This window comes from Lytechinus variegatus, chromosome 5 (assembly GCF_018143015.1).
Source record: "Lytechinus variegatus isolate NC3 chromosome 5, Lvar_3.0, whole genome shotgun sequence".
Taxonomy (NCBI): domain Eukaryota; kingdom Metazoa; phylum Echinodermata; class Echinoidea; order Temnopleuroida; family Toxopneustidae; genus Lytechinus; species Lytechinus variegatus.
The window spans coordinates 29,824,236-29,847,336 of record NC_054744.1 but is presented as its reverse complement, the minus strand read 5'-3'; the positions used below and the strand labels follow the sequence as shown (position 1 = coordinate 29,847,336).

Below are 23,101 nucleotides of genomic sequence, written 5' to 3'. Positions count from 1 at the left end.
TTCATTTCACCTGGCTGCACTGCGAAGGCGATGGTATAAAAATAACTGATTTTGACTCCTCGTATTCTTTTTCTTTCATTTTCTCTACATGGTGTTCGGCGCATATCAGTTCATTTACATGAAATCATATCCAGATGCCATGAAGTTTGACACTGCCACATTGCCTAGCAACGGTTTCATGAGGTTAGTTTAAATCTGTATGTGGTCGACTGTTTAGGGAATATCATATTTCAATATTATACATATATTACCTCTACGAGGTGTTTCTCCGTGGCAATTATTATCCATGTTTTGCGTTCTCTGATATCGCAGCGGTCAATATCGTGCCGTATTTTCTCTCTTCTGGGTTTTTCCATTGACTTTGTGTGTAAATTTATCAGCGGGCAATATTCGCGAAATACGGTTGGAACCAGTTTGTGAAGAGACCGCAGTTGTAGCGCAGCGTGGCTCTATACAGCGCAGCGCATAGTGCGATGCATGTCATGCACATGCACATAATAGACAGATAACTATGTGTATGCGCAGTGTGTATGTGACGTGATAAAATGGGTACTTCTATTAAGCATGGATCGCTACTTATACATTATGAAGTTTTGAATCAATATACTTTGAAGGTAATAATAATAATATTAACTGGCATAGAATGAGATGCAAACCTATATTTCCCTCTCTGAATCCAATATAGGTTTGTATCTCATTCTATGCCAGTCAATATTATATAAATATTTTCATTGTAAACCATTCCAGCATGTACTTCATTGATTTCCAAGAGGGCTTCAAAATGTAAATTGATTTACGATAGATTTTGATTATTTCCAAAATCCCTTTTTCATCAGCCAGTTTTGATTCGATATTGATCCCCAAAATATGATATTTAATTATTTTTTTATTATTATCAACGTACCTTATGTATATTTTTTTAATTGTGTAGGGTATTAGATATTGGGTAATGAACTCAATTCGTGCTGATCCCGAGTTGCAGCTGGAAGCGATTAAAATGGCTTACCTTTCCTTTCTAAAACTCCTCATTCACACTGGTTATATTTATCACGTGATTTCATAAACGATCTCCACCATCAAATTTCCTCAGGGGAATATCACGGTTGAAACATGGTTACGTTGTCGCCCCAGGCAAGCCCGGTACTGTTTCACGCATAATCGCCGTCCTAAGCATACTAAGCGGTTCAACCAAAACCAGGATAAAGTCTATGAGACTTTAAGGCATTGATGGCCTAAAATCATTTCTCTAAGCTCTCCTTAACATCTCAATTGTCCACGACGTTCATTCTACCCGATCCCCACGGTATGCAGATTTGTGTACGGACATGTATGCTAGGCATAGTGGTATTCGATAGCAAAGACTGAACGTAGAGACACGAAGAGCTTTATCATTAAGATTGTATCTTAAACAGGAGAGGTCCACCATTACAACGAAGGTTCGGCGAAAATCCATAAAGCTTACCTTATCAATATGAGCTATAGTTAAATTTTGCTTATTATGACAGCACTTCCGGGACATCCTTTCATGTGATTGTATTACAAATAGAACCCTCTTCATTATTCGATATGTGCTTCAAACATAATTATTAAGGCATATCATTCAAAATACACCTTTATAAAAATACCCATGAATTTCTTTAAAAAAAAACTAGTAATCCTAAAAATGTCACTATGATGTAGCTCACAAGTGACATCAGTATTTTGATGAATGTAGAACCATAAGAATGAAGTAAATCTTTAAAGCCATGCACCCTTTTTGGATGCCAAACGTAACTGACCAAACCTATCTTTACGCCAAAAAATTGTGTTTTTTCTTATGTGCAAATATGCACCAATACATATATATCTTTTTTTCTTTATGTGATATCATAGGCATATACAAAACTTTACTACCCCACCACATGGGACAGTTCAAACCAACTAATTGGTGCGCCATTTTATATGACTGCAACTACTGGAAACACCCGGGGGAAAAATCCAGGGGGTCAGTGGTGGATATGATGCAATGATCCCGAATATCTGTGAGAAAACAAGGCAAGCGAGCCGATTTCCTCTCACATATTCTGATAAGATATTTGCGTGTCAAACATGAACAAAAATATTGAGGGGGGGGGGGGCACAACCATCTACCATATTCACAGTACGCCGGTGACTATAGCCCTGTAACACTAAAACCCTAACTATTCTAAATCTCACAGCTAGGTAGGGTGAATTATTTTGTTGCACGTTCCGGTTCACATGGATTTCCGAGTAACTAAGACCTGGTGAAATGTCTTTTGTTGAATATTTATGGTGTCCTTGCTCGAGACAGCGGGACCGAACCTACCCCTGGTAACATTTCCCAAAGTCCACTTAATCCTCACAAAATGTCAGTGCGGGTGAATAGATTCAACCCCAAGCTCTGACCGTTTTTTTTTTCAACATAAATTTGCATTGTACCCCCCCCCCCCGCCCTCCCCACTTCTAATCGTATACATGCTATGTGGATCTTTTTCATCATTTTATCTTTTTTCCTTGCATTATGAGTAGTTTTCATGTCCAAGCACTGTTTAGACAATTTTTTCCATGTTGTTCTTATATGAATTTTGAAGTTTTCCTCATTTATTACCCCCCCCCCCTCTCTCTCTCTCTCTCTCTTTCTCTCTCGGTGTCTCACACTCTTTAGTTCATTCTCTTTCTCAGTTTCGTAATAAATTCGTCTCCCAAGCACCCCTCGTCTATTCTGATTCATCTCCGCTTCCAACTTCCTATTTTCCAAATGAAGTGATTGTATTGTCAACAATAATTGTTTTAATATTTATTCATCTTTTGTGGGTTTTTTTCATGCTGTTCTTATATTTATTGTATTTCGAGGGTATTGAACAATCCAATCTTAAAGTGTTGCATCTTTTCATCTGACTCAATTTCCTCGCCAGTTTGAAATTCTCATTAAGATTGACACATATCCCTTCTCAAATTAATGAGTGAGAAATATCGGCATAATGACTTCCATGCATTAACAGCATTTCAGCCCGAATTGAGAATGTTTGCGTTAAATAAGAAGTTTGCCCTGACAAAAAATTGTTAGAAAATAAGAAGAAAACATATTGGTGAAAGTTTGATGAAAATTCTTTAAAGATTAAAATGTTGTTAGAATTCTTAGTCTTTGATTGGTTACGTCATATAAGCTGTCCCATGTATGTTATGTAATGTAATATGCATACCGGTAAGCTTCATTTTCTAAAGGTTCACGATAGATAAAAATTGTCTTCTTTCAGATTCTGAAGCGGATGTGAAATAATTTTTATGTAATTTGATTTTATATAAAAAGTATATGTATATATATATTAGAAAATGGAATTCCATTGATTCTTTTCATTCGATATTCAGTACATGGGAGACTGCTCGCATATGGTGTCACAAAACCAACATGACCAAAGATAAAATTCCAATAGCTTTTTAAATCTTTCGTGGATTTACCTCAAATCCTTCACTTTCTTTTTTCTATTGATATTGTACTGTCAGTTTTACAATGAACTCCTTGTCATGGTGAACTTCCCTTTAAATGTGGAAGCATGTAATCCCAAATAGTCACCTTTCTGTATCATTCATGTTAGCAAACACTGTTTAAAAACATTTTAGAAAGTATTTCTCCTCTCGATCTACTCTTAATGTTTGCCTTTTGGCATTTCCCCTGTCTGATCGAATACATGAAAACGGAAATTAAACCGAAGGTGGGCTTACGGGGCTTCATTTCGCTGCTTTCTTGGCGGCGCACGAAAGATGTTTCTCAAACATGATAATACCTTCTCTCCCCGACATAATATGACGAATTCAAAAACATAGTAAATCTATTGAAAATATGTAGTCGTCAAATGACAAAGAACAGCTGGGAGGCCTTTGTCGAAAATTGGTGAATCGGAACATCTTTTTAGCCAATAGTTTTCGAGCTGATGAAAAATTACAAATAAAAACAATATTTATAGATTCCATGACGAAACTGCTTTTTTATTCAATTCTTTTTAACAAAAACTTCGTGATTGTTTACATATCATGAAGAACAATGGTATATACATTTCCTATGTTTGATGATGATAATGATGATGCACATCATTTGTATAGCGCCATATTATCTGTCAAAAACATTCAAATGCGCTTGTATCGTGGAACGAACCCAGTAACACAAAACCACTAACCTAAAAACTGGTAGGATGATTCATAAAGCTATTCGAAAAATCAACGCCGGACTTCACGAAAGAATGGATCATGGAAATAGCGAATATGTCTTCACAATTTTTTTTTTTTTTGGGGGGGGGTTATTTCATTAAATAAATAATAGTAATTCTACTATAAACAAATTTATCTAAACTTTGTAATTAATTTATGTCGTTTTTTTGTAATATGTTTTTATTGGTCCTTGTAATAAGTGTGACCGTTTTATTGGTCATTTTGTTAACACTCTTTTTATTTAGTTATTCAATGCAGACAAAACCCGTATACAATGATTTAACCACCGATAAATATAGATCTGCGACATAATGGCCTGGAACTACTGAAGAAAAAACCCTATTCCAGATAAACCAAACATCAAACGAAAAATAAAAAAAAATGGACATATACCCTCTAAAATGTCAAAGGCATGGAGAGAATTTTCGCGAACGCTGTTGAAATATTAAATACCCGTCGAAAACAGATATAGATGTGACTTTTATTGGTAGTGGGTCGTAATATCCTGAAGTACAGTTTGTGTGGGCATGTGAAAAGGGCATTTATAGAGTATTGCATCCAGGGTGGATTAGGAAGGCTTATGCCAGCTATGACAACGAATGACAATGAATTTTACAAAGACTATTGAAATGTGGATCGAAGAAGCAAGTTAATTAGATTTAATGCTGGAATGGTGAATGTATTTTTTTAGATACCAAGTGAACCAGACGAAGTTCAGTGGAGGAGAATGACATCTTTATTCGCCCGTTTTTTAAATTACAGAAATAAACAATTTTTTCATATTTTTATCTCTCTCAATATATTTTTTCGGGGTGGGATGGTCTAGCTTACACAGTCACGTGCGTCTCCCTAGAATTTAAAAGTATGCTACTAAACAAGATATTTCGAATGTTCTGTAATACATATACATACTAACTGCCATCAATGTAGGCGTAATGTGGGCGTAACAAGGTACACATTGGTATAATCAGACATCCCCGAGACGGTAGCCGAGGTATTGGAACTATTTCGAATTTTCCAAATGTGGGTTACTATTCTTATACCCTGACAAATGTACTATATTTTTTTCATAAAAATAAGGCCACGGACCCGTGAGGAATCAATCTTCTCTCAAAGGCATCACGATAGGTCTACATCTAACTTAGATTAACAGTAATTCAAAACGTAATAGTACATGGCCCTATGAAAGAGCCAATGAGCTGTCTTTAATCATGTTCAGTCTAGGTTGCCATGCTGGTCACGTGTAAGCCCTCAGCCAATCGTCTTGCTAGGACCTGGCTGATCTTCCTTCTTAATATTATACAAATGATACATATTTTCGATGACATTGGTAAGAATTACACGCACGACTTACCTTTTGGACGCACGAGGCATAACAAAGGGCGTTTAGACTGTTTAGGTAATAAGTGCGTGTATTTATTCGAATGCCCAGTCGAAGTGGTGTGTAATGTATGTTTTATAAGATGGTGATTTGGATCATTGTTATTTGAAAAATCGTCCTCATCTCAAACCCATGTATGATCATTATACTTTACCCATGGCCGTTCCAATTAAATGACCGATCACGTCTTGTGCAACCAACCATAATGTTCCAACCAATCATTATGTTTTATCGACATTAAAAATACATTTTTTTAAAGAATGTGCAGCATTATATTATCAGCATTATTTCTACTATTTATTTGACTTAAACATTTATCAGAAATGGAATATTGATCGAAATAAAGCAATAATCCTAAAGAATAATCTATCCAAAGTCCAATGGTGCAGTGTCAAAGGCAATTATGGCGTTTGTGTCCTCCGTTTCCTCTACTAAAAAAAAAGCTGGTTTCAAATGCATTTACCGTGCAATTTTGTTTTTTTTACTTTAGTTTCGTATAGTTTTTTTGTGTGTGAATAAAGCTTTGTAACCTTTGCACCCAATGATTACCCTGTGCACCCAATGGTTACCCTGTGCAACTGTGACAAGTCAGGAAAAGGAATCACGATATTCAATCTATAGCAATAGCCATCACCATAACAATATTTGTAGCTGTTCACTCACCATGCTCACGTCAGCTATAAATTTCAATCTTCTTAAAACATCCCCTATCAGTGCATCAATTAAAGTCATAATATGGGAAATTACCAATAGTCAACTTCCCTCCTTCAAGTCTCCACTAAACTTTTGAAAGTGGATTTACCAACAGATATTTGGCGGGCACTTAGTTTTTTGTCATTTTTTTCAGTTTTAAAATATTCAAATGGTGGATACCACTACCTCGTTCGCATTCCAAGTTGTCGTTTCTAGTACTTGGTACTTTCAACGATTGTATCCTATAATAGGTACCCGCTTACTACTACACCTCGGTCGAGAGAATCAGATGTAGATTAATGTCTTGCTAAAGGACGTGTGTATCCGGACCGTGTATTCATATCCTCATGCATTTATTTGCTTATCACGCTTATTTTATCTTTCATACATCTGTTATGAATTAATACATTGATTTGGAAAATTTAGCCAATGTATTTGTATTTGGAATTATTCTTCCATAACGTACAGCTTATAAAACGAACTTCTTTCGATGCAATGATTATATTGTCAAGAAAAATTGAATCAAATTTCATACTAGTAACGGAAAGGGTACCTTACCTGAGGTACGCTACAGACAGCAGCTGATCCCCAGGCCACCCTCAGCATGATCTTACACCTCCTGTCAGCGGCCCTGACGCTGAGCGGGTGGACGATGGCGGCGTACCGGTCGATGCTGATGACGATGAGGACGAACGACGACGCGTACATCGCGAAGGTCTCCATGAACATGATCAACTTGCACATGGTATTCCCAGCCAACCACGCCACCGTACAGAACCAGATCACATCGGTGGAGATGTTGATGAAGGTGATGAGGAGGTCGGCGATGGAGAGGTGGAGGACGAGGAGGTTGACGCGGGACTTCTGGCCTCGTTGGCGCCAAACGGTGAGGAGAACTATGAAATTGAGAGGCACTGAGAGAACTAGGATTGTCGAGAGGGTGATGATTCTTATCAGGTAGGCCAACTCGAAAGTAGGTGTCTTCGAAACGTTGAAATGGGATTCAGACGGTGTGACATAGTATGGAAAGTCATATTCGGGGCTGGAGTTCGCAAAAGTGGTATAATTTGAAAGACCATTTAAGAGAGATGCATTTAAAGGATTTAAGATTGCCGACTCTGTAGTCACGGAGGGAACGTATGCGGTCCTAGTCATTTTGCGTGTCCAGTATTCACTAAATCAAATCAAGGAGATTATTACCGTGTATTAACTTTCATTAGCACCAATCATTTGGAAAACAGGCGGAATGGAGATGAATGTGTTCGTCCACTGACGTGAAGCGAATCTCATAAATCGCGCTTTCAACAACTTCATCCAGCAGTATGAGTGCACCAACTCATCTCGCGCTTATAAGCAGCAGGCAGCTGAAGTCTACGTCATTGTCACGTGATATTGTACCTTCATGTCATGTCATGCGCAAAGCAAAGTAGTTGTTTTATGTGGTGGATCTAGACCCCCCCCCCCCCTCTCTCTGTTTATATTTTTATATTTCTCTGTCTCCAACTGTCTCTCCCTCTCTCAGAGATTCTCTATATTTTTCTCGCCCTGTCTCTTTCTCAACCCCTCTCTCCCCCTCCCTTGATTATTACATTCTTTACCGCTTCTGATGATAGGTTAGTGACTCGAGTCTTTAATCTATTGTCACACCTTTTAAACCAATTCCAAAACAACCGACAATAATGTAACTCACATTAACAAAATAAAGTAATATCAGATCAGTTTTGATTTGTTTGTTCATTTTTTTTTATTCCGTCGGTATGACTGTGGCGTAAGAGTCGAATAACTTTAAGTGTCCGAAAATATCCAGATTACAGAGCCAGCCAGGTGACATGAAGGAGAAAAAAAAATCATCCTAATATGTCGTTCCCTCGAAATGATTATTTCGTCTCTCTCCTCCCAAGATGGCCGCATGGCGCATATCACATGACGTGTGCATGCATAATTTTGCGTGCAGCTCCACGGAGGGGAGAGACGAAATATTATTCCGTGGGTTCGAAATAACATTTCGAGGGAACGAAATAATCCATGAATAATTTTATTTCTCCTTCATGTCACCTGATGGGTTTCGAACCAGGCAATACAAGATGTAATGACAGCTACCTTCACTTACTTCAACGGCTACTGTCATCATCATTATTGATTAAAATAATTGGTATTGATAATTTGTTTCAGGAGCACTTGTGGTAGTTGCTCTTTAAAAACTTAGAATTAATTATTTCCTTAAAAATTTAGAATCGTTGATTAATGATTTATATACTTCAGTTTACGCTTGTTTGATGTTATTTTCCGATTTTACACAATCAAAATCTAGTCTTATTCCTGTATTGACTCAAAACGACCTATTCATCACGTGAATTCGACCGTATACAAGGGGGAAAGAAGATGCATGTACTGTAACAATCGTAAAGCGACGAAGAGTTCGACTGATTTATGGACTCTAATACCATACATTTTATACCTTGTAGATCGTCATTTTACTGATCGCACTCGACAGTCTCTTTATTCGTAATGTTGGTTAATAATCTACAAATCAAAACCATGGACGAATTCGTTTAATTTCCTCTTATCCCGATGCCGCCGAAAATGGCGATCCGATGCGCTCAACTGACAGTTGTGATACATTAGACATGTAAGACAAGTAACAGAGTTTACACAAGATCGTACGCTCGGGACTGAAGTTGGACAAGTAGATCGATTGGACGATTTGCTTTTTCTATTTGCACATGATCTTAATGCCAATTTACGGCGACAAGGAATTAAAGGAGTGATGGTAGTTAATTCGCTGCTCGATAAGGTTGTCGTCATTGATACTAATCAGCTACTGCATTGTGGCGCAACAGGAGGGGGCAGGGGGAACGCCCCAGGCATGATTTTACAAGTATTGAAATAAGACCCCACACCTCCTAAAATAAGAAAAAAAAACATGAAAGAGAGAGTATAAAGCAGAGAGGTGAATGTTTTAACTCAAAACCCCTTTAATTCATTTGAGGTAAAAAAAAAAATAAATAAATAAAACTGACGTCACTCCCCCATTCAAATAACACTGGCTAAAATATCCACTTAGGGAAGCAAGTGTACAAAACATCAAGAAAATTAGTATTTTGTTAATTGTTCATGAATTTAAAAGAGTGGATCAATCAGATTTCTTAGCAGAAGGGACATTTTTCACATGTCTTATTTTGGTTATTTGGCACAAGAAAGAGAATTTGGGGGTTAGAATCGCAATGCAGCTCTGGCGTCCTTGAAAATTCGTCTATCTAACTGTGTCACTCTCTATCCGGATAGAGAAAGCGGATAAGTAGAGAGGTCGGAATTTCTTGCGTGATTCTTTGCCTATGAAATACTAACCACCATGATCATGGCAATGATAAACAATGTTTTTTTGCGTTAAAAACATTGTAAATATTGCATATATTATCAACATATCAACATAGGCGCCGGAAGCGGGGGAGGGGCACTTGCCCCCCAAATTTTATTTGGAGGGCAAAACGAGATTTACCCCCCCCCCCCATGTCAATGTGCCCCCTAAAAGTAGAAAAATTAAATTATTTTTTTTGAACAAATGTAAACGATGAAGGCACTTTTCTGCCTAAAAATTGTCATTTCCATTGTCAGAAATGAACAAATTTCGCCCATGACGGGGCAATTACATATCATAGTAATCCTCGCGTCTTTTGACGAACATGTCCCTCTGTGAAACATACCTTTGATAAGCCCCTTTTCCGTCTTATTACAGTGTTATAGCGTTTAACCTTTTAATGAATACATTTCAGACTAAAACTGAATGGCAAATCGAAAGTGTACCGTCAACCACATCCGCTTTTGGAATGTAATTGTATTCTTCTAAATAATAATACATAATGTACATTATGAACTGCGGTAGTTGTCAATTAGTTCATGATTGTTTACAAATTAATATTTCCTGGAATTTAATATTCATCATCTCCTGGTTATGATCACATTTTCCCCAGAAAATATTTAAAGAAAAAAGAAGATTTTGAAGTCATCATCCAAAAGTGCTTCCCAGCCATACAAAACATGCAAAAGGAAACACATAAATCGAGTAATGTATTTAACTTTAATGATTTTCAGAAAAGTTTTAAATTGTTAGACAATATTTCTTTGTCCTCCAGTTACAAAATATGAAACGTATTTCCCACGCATGGATAATCAGGGACTATCTCCAATGCTGATGTCAGAAATGATTTGCATAGAATGGGGATTTGAGTGCTTATCGACGTCTGCCACGTCAGAACACTATAACAATTTGAATTTGAAAAAACATTCATTATAATTTTTTTGTTTCTGATGTTACGCTCCTTCTGCTTAATACACTCCTTGTTCTGACAGGAATTACTTGAAACGTATGATGATTGTGCTCTCTCGCGTCGTCCGTGTATGTAAATGTACATAAATAAATGTTTCTGAAAGGATATTGCATGAAAAATGTAATTTCTGGTATTTTGAGCCAATATTATAAGCGTATTACGTAATTTTAAGGGATGGTCCGGGCTGAAAATATAGAGTAGAATTCACTAAGCAAAATGCTGAAAATTTCATCAAAATCGGATAACAAATAAAGTTATTGAATTTCAAACTTTAGCAATATTTTGTGAAAACAGTCGTCATGAATATTAATTAGGTGGGCTGATGATGTTACACCTCCACTTGTTCTTTTGTATTTTATCATATGAAATTAGGTTTATTCAATTGTTTTCCTCCCAAAGCTTGAAAAATTGGATTGACAACTGATTTAGTGCATTAGATATTTATTGCTGCAACTTATTTCATTATAAGGGAGACATATTATTCACACAAGTATGAAATAATGAAAAAAATATGATTCTATTTAATAATATAAGAAAACGGGAAGTGGAGATGTGACATCATCAGCCCACCTAATGAATATTCATGACGACTGTTTTCACAAAATATTGCTAAACTTTAAACTTCAATAACTTTATTATTTGTTGTCCGATTTTGATGAAATTTTCGGCATTTTGCTCAGTGAATTCTACTCTATGTATTAAGATGTAAATATTTTCAGCCCGGACCATCCCTTTAATTGATCAGACATGAAAACCACATTTCGGTTTGACCGTTTTGCGAGTAGACTTCATAGGTTCTCATAAATTATGAGTATAGTTTTCGTAGTGAATTCTATGTTCGATTCTCAAGAAATTTATTCTTGAATGCTCTTAGAAACGCAACTTTTAGACTCCATTTTTACACAAAGTCCTTAAGGTTGGGTTGCCACACCCTCTCCCGCTCGATCGCTTCGGTACTCACTCTGTCAAAAATATTGTGCCCCCTTCGGGATTTTGCCCCCCCCCCCAAAAAAAAAAAAAATGAAAGTCTTCCGGCGCGCTTGATTATCAATTCAATAGTCAATCACAGTAGCAGATTCATTTAGTTTTAAATTAACTTTTAGCGGGGAGTGTTTTTTTTTCTCAAGGTGCAGATTTCACAAGTATATTAAATCAGCGTATTCCCTCCTATTACAATGATAATACATCACTTTAGGTTATTGAGTTTTTTTCTTTAATAAAGAACAGAAACATAGCAAGGATTGAATTTTTATCTATTTTGATTTTTATGTTTTTGTTTTCTATTGTGGCGGATTGTAAATTGATTTTGAATGATCATGCATGCATCAGCAACGTACATAGTGCCAAGATAATGTACAATATTCCTTCGAACATCTCCTTTCTCTGACTTATATGCCGCGGGCAGAGTTCAGATGAAGTAACTCACTTGACCTGAGCCCGAATGAAGGATTATCTCCCCTTCATACCAACATTGCTTATTCTTAACCCAGTTCCTCGTCAAAGACCGGAATAAATCGTCTCCAAGCGGGGGCGCAGGATACCCCGGGAACCGACTTTTGCACTCATGCATGCACGGGAGAACAAGATGATTTCCACGGATAATAACTTGGAGATTTCACTTAGAGATATGGACTTTGCAGGCCGAGTGTCCCCACGTAACAAGTGGTGATCATTTAAGTGTTGAAGATGTGAATTCATTTACGACAATCTACATCTATGCCACACACTTTTTTAACGTTGATGATCGCTATAAATAGCATGTCATATTGAAACACAGCGATACATGTATATATATTGTACAACTGCAGTTATATTGTCCCTTATATTTATCTATGGAGGCATATGCGGAATGCATATCAGAATTCGTATCATGATGAAATAATATTTTGGATCGTATTTTTCCTTTTTTTTTCAAAAGTTGATATTTCCCCCCATTTTTTTTCAAATCTTTCTTTACGAAAAGTTGGTCATGTAAGTTGGTTAAGAAGTGAATTCAATTTCAAGTACATATCTTTCTTGTCTATGCCATAATTTTCTTTTTGTTTAAAAAGTTTTGATCACTCTTTTAATGGCATCCCACATTGAAAGACAATAATGATAATAAACAGTTCTTGTATAGCGCATATCACTATGCGCTTCCAAAGGACTCATACATGTATATTACATTGTGTGCATGCGCTTGTAATAATTTTGTCACACCTTATATCTGTTTGGAATTTTGGCCGAATGCGTATCATGATGAAAACGAAAATATTTCCTTTTCTTCCTAACTTGATATTTGTGCCATTGTTTTCTGCTGAGTGCTTTATTTTTTCACTTTACCTTCCCCTCCTAATTCTTTCATTTTTCCAAAAGAGAGAGAGAGAGAAAAAAAGTATCGTGGCAGTGGCTATCAGCATTGTTTCAACGTTCAGCTTAAACTCTGAAAATGCTGAAAGGAAATTGGTGTCTTCTTTCAGTTGGAGATACAGATTTTCTTTGTGAATAACAAAGTATCTAGCAAGTAAAACACACATTCATCACAAGGAACACCGATGTGACATTGATACATTACAGTAATCCTAGACAAAGTCCGAGCACTCTATATTCTTTCAGGATTGTAATATACTAATGGGAGACTAAGAGTTGAAGAAAAAAAAGAAAAGTCGCATAGATTAAACTGAACCAAAGAAAAAGCAATGCGCAAAAGAAGAAGTTCATAATGCTACTAAAAAGACAACAAAATTTCCTTATGCAATATAACAATTAGACGAATTTAGATTCTACCTACAATCAAAGCTAAACTAAAAAAATATTCGTGATATTTCGAAGGGAGGATAGATCAAGGATTCATTTCATCGAACGAGAGTTGTAATATCCGTAAAATCTAAAACAGATATAATTCATGCGAGTCTAATTTATTTAAGCTCTGCTGGTCTTTCATCTAATATACACATCAAAGTATGAAGACCTTTAATGGATTTTATAGTTCAATATTTAAAGACATTTAGCGTCCCTTTGTTTACGATCAAATATCAAGGGTATTGGACATTTACACGTTGCAAAGACCTTTCTTGGCGCACTCTTCCTTATCCTTTCTTTCGTTTTCAAATTTGTACATAAATTCTCATTTTCTCTTGTTTAAAAAACTTAAAGGAGAACAATACATTTGGAACATGTTTCCTTGCTGTAGTGCTGTGCCCAGTGAATCAACCTCTCTTTGAAACTGGCTGGATGCGGGAGTTGAAATCCCAGACATGGTGCCAATTCCTTTAGCACGAAATTGAACCATAATGTGAAGCACTGAACCCATGTTAAGAGTCACTGAATGTACAGAGCTGGAAACGGCAGCTCGAGATTATAATTTCGATTGAGTTATTACGTATAATTTCCATTTCGTCTCCCACAACTTTGTCCCCATAAAGGTCAAGTCCACCTTAGAAAAATGTTGATTTGAATCAATAGAGAAAAACGAGACAAGCACAATGCTGAGAATTTCATCAAAATCGGATGTAAAATAACAAAGTTATACAATTTCAAAGTTTCGCTTATTTAAAAAAAAATAGTTATATGAACGAGCCAGTTACATCCAAATGAGAGAGTCGATGATGTCACTCACTCACTATTCCTTTTTTTTTAATTGTTTGAATTAAACATTTCGATTTTTACGAATTTGTTGATAAGGACATCCTTGCCTAAATTCCACGTGTTCAGGGAGGATTGAAACTTCATTTCACATGACAATGACCAAAAAATAAAAATATTTCATATAATAAAATACAAAAGAAATAGTGAGTAAGTGGTGTCATCAGTTCCTCATTTGCATACCGACCGAGATGTGTGTTTTGTGAAATGAGGTGAAACTTTAAAATGCCATAACTTTCTTATTTTACATCCGATTTTGATGAAATTTTCAGTGTTATGGTTGTTTAATTTTTTCTCTTTTTATTCAAATCAATTTTTTGTTGGAGTGGACTTTTCCTTAAACAGGGCGCCGCACAACGACACAAAGGTGGGGAGGGGGGGGGGGGGGCTCACCATGCAAACAGAAATCACAATCAGATGGTAATTTGTACGTTTTTCTACACGGTTTTGGAAAAGAAGTGGGGGCTGAATTCAACCCAGCACCCACCCCCGTTTCGTTTTGCGCCCCCGGTCCTCTACTTCGGTCCATCCTCCTTCTCTTCAATGTCTCAAATAACATTTTCATTTATATTTTCTTTTGATTTGTAATTCTTTTAAAAAATCCCCCATCCCCCCCAAAAAAATCTAGAATTATTATTTCTTTTTATTGTGAATCATATCGCCTTTGTTTATAACAGCTCATGATTACATCTGAATCTCTTCTCTCAAACAGGTTAACTCGAAAAAAACGAGGTTATCAATGAGGACAAATCTAATGATGCGGCCACACCGTCCGACAAATCTAACTCCAAGTCCAAACCTACCTATTGTACGTCATTAGTACTGACCTGATAGTTTTGATCAGTTTAGAGTCGGTTTTGGGGTGACTGCGATATAAAGTAGACTTAACATTTTGAAAATGAGATCACATAGAAATATAGATATTTTTTAGATTCTGTTAGGTGATTTGATACCATTTATGAATAATTTAAGTGAAAAACACCCTTACTGTCTTGGTACAGGAATTTGGAATCGGATAGCAAGGGATTTTATCCATACGTTTATTCGTTTTCCTGAATTATTCATGTGCTTCTGCTTTTACCAACGATGGTCTATATTATCTTTTAAGAAAAAAATGTCACGATGTTACTAAGTAAGTCGTGTGTTGTTACAACCAAGAGGGAAAAAATCATTCTCTCCCTCTCTTCCACCCCCTCTCTCTCTCTCTCTCTCTCTTTCTCTATCTATCTCATCGTGTTTGCCTCGATCTCTCTTCGTACGTTTGGGAATTCTGCTCTCTTTCTTATCACATTTCACTTTTCTTCACCTTTCCTTATCTTCCGTCCTTTCTTACACCCCTCCCCCTCGCTTTCCTCTGTCACATTCTGTAAATATTGTATTAAAGAACAACTCTCCCTCTCTCCCCTTTCTTTAATAACATCCCTTCTTTCTTCCCCTTTCTCTTTTTTATTCACTCTACCCCTTCTCTAATTTCCCCCCTCTCTCCTTTCCCCACACTCTCTCCCCTCTCTTTCCCTACCGCCCCGTCCCCTTCTCCTATTATATCCTAATACATACACTTTAAGTTACGCCCAACGTAACCACCTTGCCCCCCCCCCCCCATCAACTCGAATGTTGCCCGAAACTTACGACCGGAACTCTCAGGGAAGGAAGAAGGTCGAGGGCCTGGAAAGATAGATGACGAACGGAAGAAACAAAAAGCAATCCCTGGATGCCATTTTCCTTCTTTTGTAAGGCATATTTTTCCAGGTTGAAGAAATATGCATATCCTAAAGGGAGGAAGTAAAAAAAAAAAATTCATTATTTGAACCATAGAGAGAACATGGCCTATGGACTTTTTTTTTCAATGTTCAGTTTCAGAATTCTCTCTCTCCCTCTCCTTCCCTTTCTATTCCGTCAACTTTTTTATTTCTCTTATCTTTATCTTTATTTGTGTGTGTATGTGTGTGTGTGTGGGGGGGGGGGTCGTGGTCGATTCCAAGCCATGGCGCGTTTTGCTTCAGCAAGAAATTTATCCACATTGTGCTGCACTCAACCCAGGTGAGGTAGCTGGGTACCTGGTATGAATTGTATTCTAGTTCGCGTAACAGCTGATCTGTTGAATCCAGGGGTAACCATGATGCATTACTATAAATTATAGCGCCTAGAGCATTGTGAAGAAGGAAGTCCTAAATGTTAAATGAGCAAGAATAATTATTACTTGTTTCTTCTTATTTCTTACTAACATCTCTTTCCCATCCATTTTATACCTTCCTCCTTCCGTCTTTCTCATTTCCATCTTTGTAAAAAACAATGTTAGTTTAATATATCACTCTCTATTAACGCTCTCCGTCCTCCCTTTCCCATCGCACTTACCCCCTCCCCTCCCCCCTCCTCTCTCTCTCTCCCTCTCTGCGTCGCACCCCTCTCTGTCTCATCCATTTCATGTATATCTTAAGTGTCCTCTATTAGCACACACAACTTAATGCGATAAAGTGCAGATGAGTCCGTACTTTCCGAGGGGGCTAAGAGGGCTGGCTTGCATATTTGGTCCATTTTTTACCGCCATGGTGCCATTCCACATCTATAATCAGTGATAATGTTTGGCAATTCATACATGGTATAGATTCTAATTCGTCTTTGATCAGATCGTGTACATAGGGCAACGAGTGTCGCCAGTTTGTGCAAATGTTTTATTTCGAAGGTGGTATACATTGATCGGGGGTAGATATGAACTAATTATGGTAATTTTGACTACGAATAGGAGGCACTAATGGTGAAAGCACTGCATGGGGCGGCAAGCCACAGGTGAAGACAGCTCCTTCGTCTTAGATACGTTAAAGGGAAATGAAACCTTTGGAACAAGTTGGCTTGTGATGAAACAGAAAAATCAAAGAATAAGAACAAAGAAAGAAAAATCGGACAAATAATGAGAAATATTGCAATCACTAATGCTCTGGAGATCCTCCCATTGGCGATGCGACAAGGATGTGGGATGTGGGGATGTGTGATGTCACATGTGAACAACTTTCCCTTTGATGGACTATAAAATACTCCCAAAACGTCTCTTTTTGCTATTTTTATGGTGATACAAACTCTTCATCCATGGTGTATTCTTTAGAAATCTGTATTACATGTTCTCCTATGGAAAGAACACATGATCTACTGAGAGATGTGATAAAATAGGCAGTTTAAGTGAAATATGTAGAAAAGGAACGGGGAGAGTTGTTCACAAGTGACATCACACATCTTTGTCGCATTGCCAATATGGATTTATATAGCAGTAGTGATCGCAATATTCAAACGCACATAAATTTGTCTGATTTTTCTCAAACTTTCGTTGATTTGTGGCTTTGATTTTTCTTTTTTCACACAAGCTGTCTTGTTCCAAATGTTTTGTTCTCCTTTAAGTTTTTTAAACAAGAGAAAATGAGAATTTATGTACAAATTTGAAAACGAAAGAAAGGATAAGGAAGAGTGCGCCAAGAAAGGTCTTTGCAACGTGTAAATGTCCAATACCCTTGTTATTTGATCGTGAACAAAATACGTTACCTTTTAGTTCGTTATGCCCCCCCCCCCCCGAGTGTTTACACCCTAGTGGTGTCTTTGTGAAGCTCTGTTCTGTTATTCATTTTAGAGAAATGGAATACATAGGAACAGTCATTAATCGAAATACTGTGTATTATTATTTCAAATAAAATTCAAAATGGCATCATACAATACAATATTATGAAGCTCATGTCATATTCGCCATAGATAGATAGATAGATAGATAGATAGATGAATGGATGGATGGATGGATGGATAAATAGATAGATAGATAGATAGATAGATAGATGGATATACATATAGATAGACGGATAGATCGATAGATAGATATAAAGACAGATGAATTGATAGACAGATAGATCGATCGATATATAGATAAATAGATAGATAGATGTTTCTGAACCTAATTCCTAACATTCAATGAATGAATGAACAAACGAACAAAATATATTAATGTATGTAATAAAGCATAAGGACATTTAGAAAAGGAATATGTAAAAGGAAAAGAAACACTCAAATAAAATGTTAGAAAATGGATAATGAATGGGCTGTTATAAAAAAAAATATTCAAGACTGAAATGAAACTATTACTAAGCTTGAGTAGATATACTTATATTGAATGACGTAAACGCAAATTTCATAAAGAAAGTTGCTCAGGTACTTAAAAATTCATTAGAGCTCTAATGTCATAAATTACATGAAGTGCACCAGCCGATGACTGAACAACATAATGATTGCCTGATACTAACCGTACTTGTACTGTATCGAAATCTAAGGTAGATGTTAAGTGATTGCGGTCATTTTGATCGGCGAATCAAGAGGTTTTGCAAAATTTTGGGAGAATGGAGAATTATATTTCAGGCTTAAATGTAACAACAGTGCACACCCGAAGGAAATTGTAGACATAACATCTTAAATAATAATAATAATAATATAGGGTATTTATATTGCGCACATATCCACCTTGTTAGGTGCTCAAGGCGCTCCTATATTACCCGGCTAAGCTAGGCGTTCATAGCGCACACAGCTTTTTAAGGAATTACTTCCTACCGGTACCCATTTACCTCACCTGAGTTGAGTGTAGCACATTGCGGATCAGTTTCTTGCTGAAGGAAATTACGCCATGGCTGGGATTCGAACCCACGACCCTCTGTTTCAAAGTCCGAAGACTAATCCACTGGGCCACAACGCTCCACAGAAAGGATGTCTCGTAGATAATAATGAGGAGGAGGGACGATGGTTTGGACGATGATAATGATGATGATGGAGGAGATTATATTGACGGCCGCGACGATGATGAGGATGATTCTGTTGATGATTACGATTTTGATTGTGACAATGATCCTGATGATGATGAAGATGATGAGGAGGAGAAGAAGGAGAAGGATGGTGATGAGGATGATGCTGATGATTATACGATGGTGACTATGACGATGATACTGATGATGATATGATGATTATGATGATTATGATGAGGAGGAGAAGGAGGAGGAGGATCGTGATGAGGATGATGCTGATGATTATACGATGGTGATTATGACGATGATACTGATGATGATATGATGATTATGATGAGGAGGAAGAGGAGGAAGATGGTGATTGTGGAGTTGATGATGTGTTATCCAGTTTAAAACCAAATATACAGTTTGCATATGATAATGCTCCTTTACGTTTCAGTCAGTTTATAGGAAACATTTTCAAATAAATATGAATTATATGAATTACTTTTTTGTGGGGGTACATAGGCGGCGCTATGGTACATGTGTTTTGTTAGGGGATGTAAAACCTAAAAAGAGACAGGATTTAACACCTAGTTTTATGTTTACTCCCTGCTTTCATCTATATCATTCCTCTTGTGTTTTTTTTATTTTTTAATTCACTTCTTGAAAAATCATAGGAGGGTGATTGTCCCCTACATTTCTGGCCCTCCTCTGCTGCAACCTTCCTTTTTATCGAATATGTTTGAAGGGGTTGCAGGGCATAAATGTTCCTCTGGGAAAACATTGAAGTGGTTGGGATTCTATAAGCAAACCCCGGAGACCTATTGGCCTTCATCTTCATCTCTCTCTGAGAGGGGGAGGAAAGTTCAGGCATGAAGTTCACTTCTCATGCAGAACAGTAAAGTCATTTAATAGAACAATCACTAACGCTGATTGGTGATGCTACGGTCACAACCCACGAAACTGACTCGAAACCGACCGATGGCATGCCATTGGAAATAACGTAATAGCTTTGATCGATCTGGTGTCGGTCTCCCAGATATCACTGTGACATAAAGAGGAACCTGGAGTACGTTTTGTCATCCTAAAGCACCTGAATTTTTTTTAAGAGTCAAGGACAATGGGATAAGTCATAAAAAGAAGGTCGATAAATACAATGGAAGAAGATTGTTAAAAATTATAGCACACCCGCTCCTTTGCATGGAAATAAAGAATTTAGGATATATTTTTGTTATACAGTGCCTTTCAGAAAATGGGTACTCCAAATCTAGAGGGCTGATATTCGGACCATATTCAAGTTTGTGAAATTATTCTGCATGGATACAAATGAGAAACATATTGGCTTTTCATTGATTTCTACCACTTGTGCCACGCATGACCAGACCAATCGCTGTTGAAGACAACAGGTGGGAGACCCTCTTTTTCCAAGTTTTGGTAAAGTGGGTAAAATGTGCACTTGATAGAATATGTTTTCCAAAGTAATTTTTGGAATGAAGTGTTACTTGGGGCATTTTTCCAATGGCAATGTCGGATCATTATGCGAAGCATCCACCTCATATCGAATTCGGTCTTGCAAGTCATCAAAATCTTGGGGAAGATTTGCAAAAAACTTATTTTTAAGTGTCCCTAAAGGAAATAATTACAAGGCGTACGGTCAGACGCTCTTGGTGGCCTTTCAATGGCATGGTTGAGGGCAACAATGCAATGTCCAAAGAGTTCTCTGAGTTTATCACGAATGATGTTGGAACGATGGGCAAGAGCGCCGTCCTGAATCCACCAAAGATGCCTGTACACTCACTACAACTGTCTCTCAAAACGTTGGTCCAACTGTGGAATAATCTCTTCGTTTATGATGTGCAAGTACATTCCCTTATTAACACATCTTTGGAAGAAAAATGGTCCCAATCAAAAGATTTTTGCCAGCTCAGACATCGATGAAAGTATTTACATCAGCCTTTTCATGACGTTTTCAAAACTTGGAAAAATGGTCTCTGCTCCTTGTGTCTTCAACACCAATTAATTCGGTCATGCGTAGCGCAAATGGCACAAATAAGGTATCAATGGAAAGCTGATGATTTTTTTTTCTTTTATATTTATGCACAATAATGTCACAAAATTAAATATGCTTCGAATATCAGCCCTTTGGATTTGGATTACCTTTTTTCGGAAACGCACTGTATATCAAACACAAGACGTCCCACTTGGATTGGAAATACGAATTGGTATGCCAAATTTACCCTCAGTATAGTAACGTATTTGAAGTGTAAGCATCGCAGCATTTGCCTTTCATTTCTTTTAATTAGTAATAATAAAACGAGGGTCATTTTGAACGGGTAACATATACTTAAAAAAAAAACAGGCAAAACATGACGGGATTTCAATTTGTAAACACGGGTATTAATGGTATAATTAAAATAATCATTATATCAAAGATCATTAGCTCTTGCCTAATGATTGATGACGGCAAAATAAATTCATCAAAAATGTTTTGTACTGCTGCTCCACCCACCCACTCCCCCTTATACAGTGCGTCCCAAAAAAACGAAACCGAGATTTAGGAATGATTTATCATAACTTAATCGTAAATACAATAGACAAATGACCTACCAATGTAAAGCTCAGAATCTCCTTTTTTATTTGAAATAACTTACATTATTCCTCATTACCGCATGAGCTAGCAAAAACAATATGAAGAAAGGATACCAAAAACTCATTTGGCAGGGGGTATCTGAATTTCAAAAAGAAAAGCACATGCCTAAAAAGTTCAATATCTACTCTTTTATTTGATACCTTAATCACAGAAAATGGTCAAGAACTAAAAAAAAAGTTCTGTTCCCTCGAAACAATGCTTGTATTCCCATAATTTCCTTAAATAAACGTGTTTTCACCGGTTTCCCACAGAAGCTATGCGCACGGTTAACAAAAGACTGAATGCATGACTGATCGTCGACAAAACGGTGTGTCGAGTGAGTCTGGACGCTAGCCTGTAAAACCTCTTCATTTTATGAAATTACTGAAATTCAAGCCTTATTTCAAATATCCAGAACTTTGTTATTTATTTACCACTTTTTTGTAATTGAGGTATCAAATTAAAGAACAGATATTGAACTTTTTAAAAATGTGGGTTTCCTTTTGAAACCCAGATACTGCCTGCCAAGTGACTTTTTGGTATCCCCTCTTCAAATTGTTTTGCTCACTCATGCGTGAATGAGAAATAATCTAGGCAATTTCAGATGAAAGAGGAGATTCTAAGCTCTAAAATGTTAGGTGATTTGTCCCTTTTATTTGTGATTAAGTTATAATAAATAATCGATAAATCTCAGTTTCGTTTTTTTATGGGACGCACTGTATAACTGTCTGGCTTGAAGAACAACAATAAATCATTAATATAGAATACGTCTGGCATGTGTTTTTTTTTTTCAAAGATAATCTATCGTAGAATGCTGCAAACTTGCTCATTATCTAAATATGCTTCTTGTCTAAGAACATGACTTGTTTTGCCATCAATAACTTTTTTCAGAGCCTGCGTCACAGATACAGGGATGTCGATTGACGGATCATTAAATGAGGGCATTGACACGTGCTGCACTGTCTTGACGCTTTAATAGGACGTTGCACCTATATTTTCACAAGGTATGAGATATTATTTGTACAAGGCAAGATCTGAATATTCAGTCGGGTGGTGTCACATTCCTAGCGTGATTCAAATATATATTCAGTTTAGATATTAACGAGGGTTTAACGGAGGTAATACAAAATAAATAAGAGTGATTAAAAGAAAATGTTACCTTATGTCAGTTGAATAAATGATTTTACCTATGCATTCAATACTTAATTAGACTTATTATTCACAAACCTCTATAAAAACATTTTTTTAGACATCATTAACCACAAAAGAGTCGGACTTAATGGAATTCATATACAATTCTTTTCTTTGTCACGAATCAGTTCCCTTAAGGCGGTTTTCCACTAGGGCGCGGACAAGACCAGGAAGGGTTGCGGAAGCTACTTTTGTCCTTTCGGCATGCTGTCCGCAACCAAATTCCGTAAAAGATTATGCAAATGATCTTGTCCTAGGACACAACCAGGACTGTCTGCGTATTGTCGTAGGTCACTCCTGG

The 23,101-nt window shown here is 36.9% G+C and overlaps 1 long non-coding RNA gene across 1 annotated transcript; it reads left to right on the top strand.

Annotated features, from left to right (window-relative positions):
- The first annotated feature begins 106 nt into the window (after nucleotides 1–106).
- LOC121414878 lies at nucleotides 107–22,607 on the top strand. The gene is made up of 2 exons (XR_005969924.1): nucleotides 107–183; nucleotides 22,501–22,607. It is a non-coding gene; the product is annotated as an uncharacterized LOC121414878 (long non-coding RNA).
- Nucleotides 22,608–23,101: the final 494 nt, after the last annotated feature.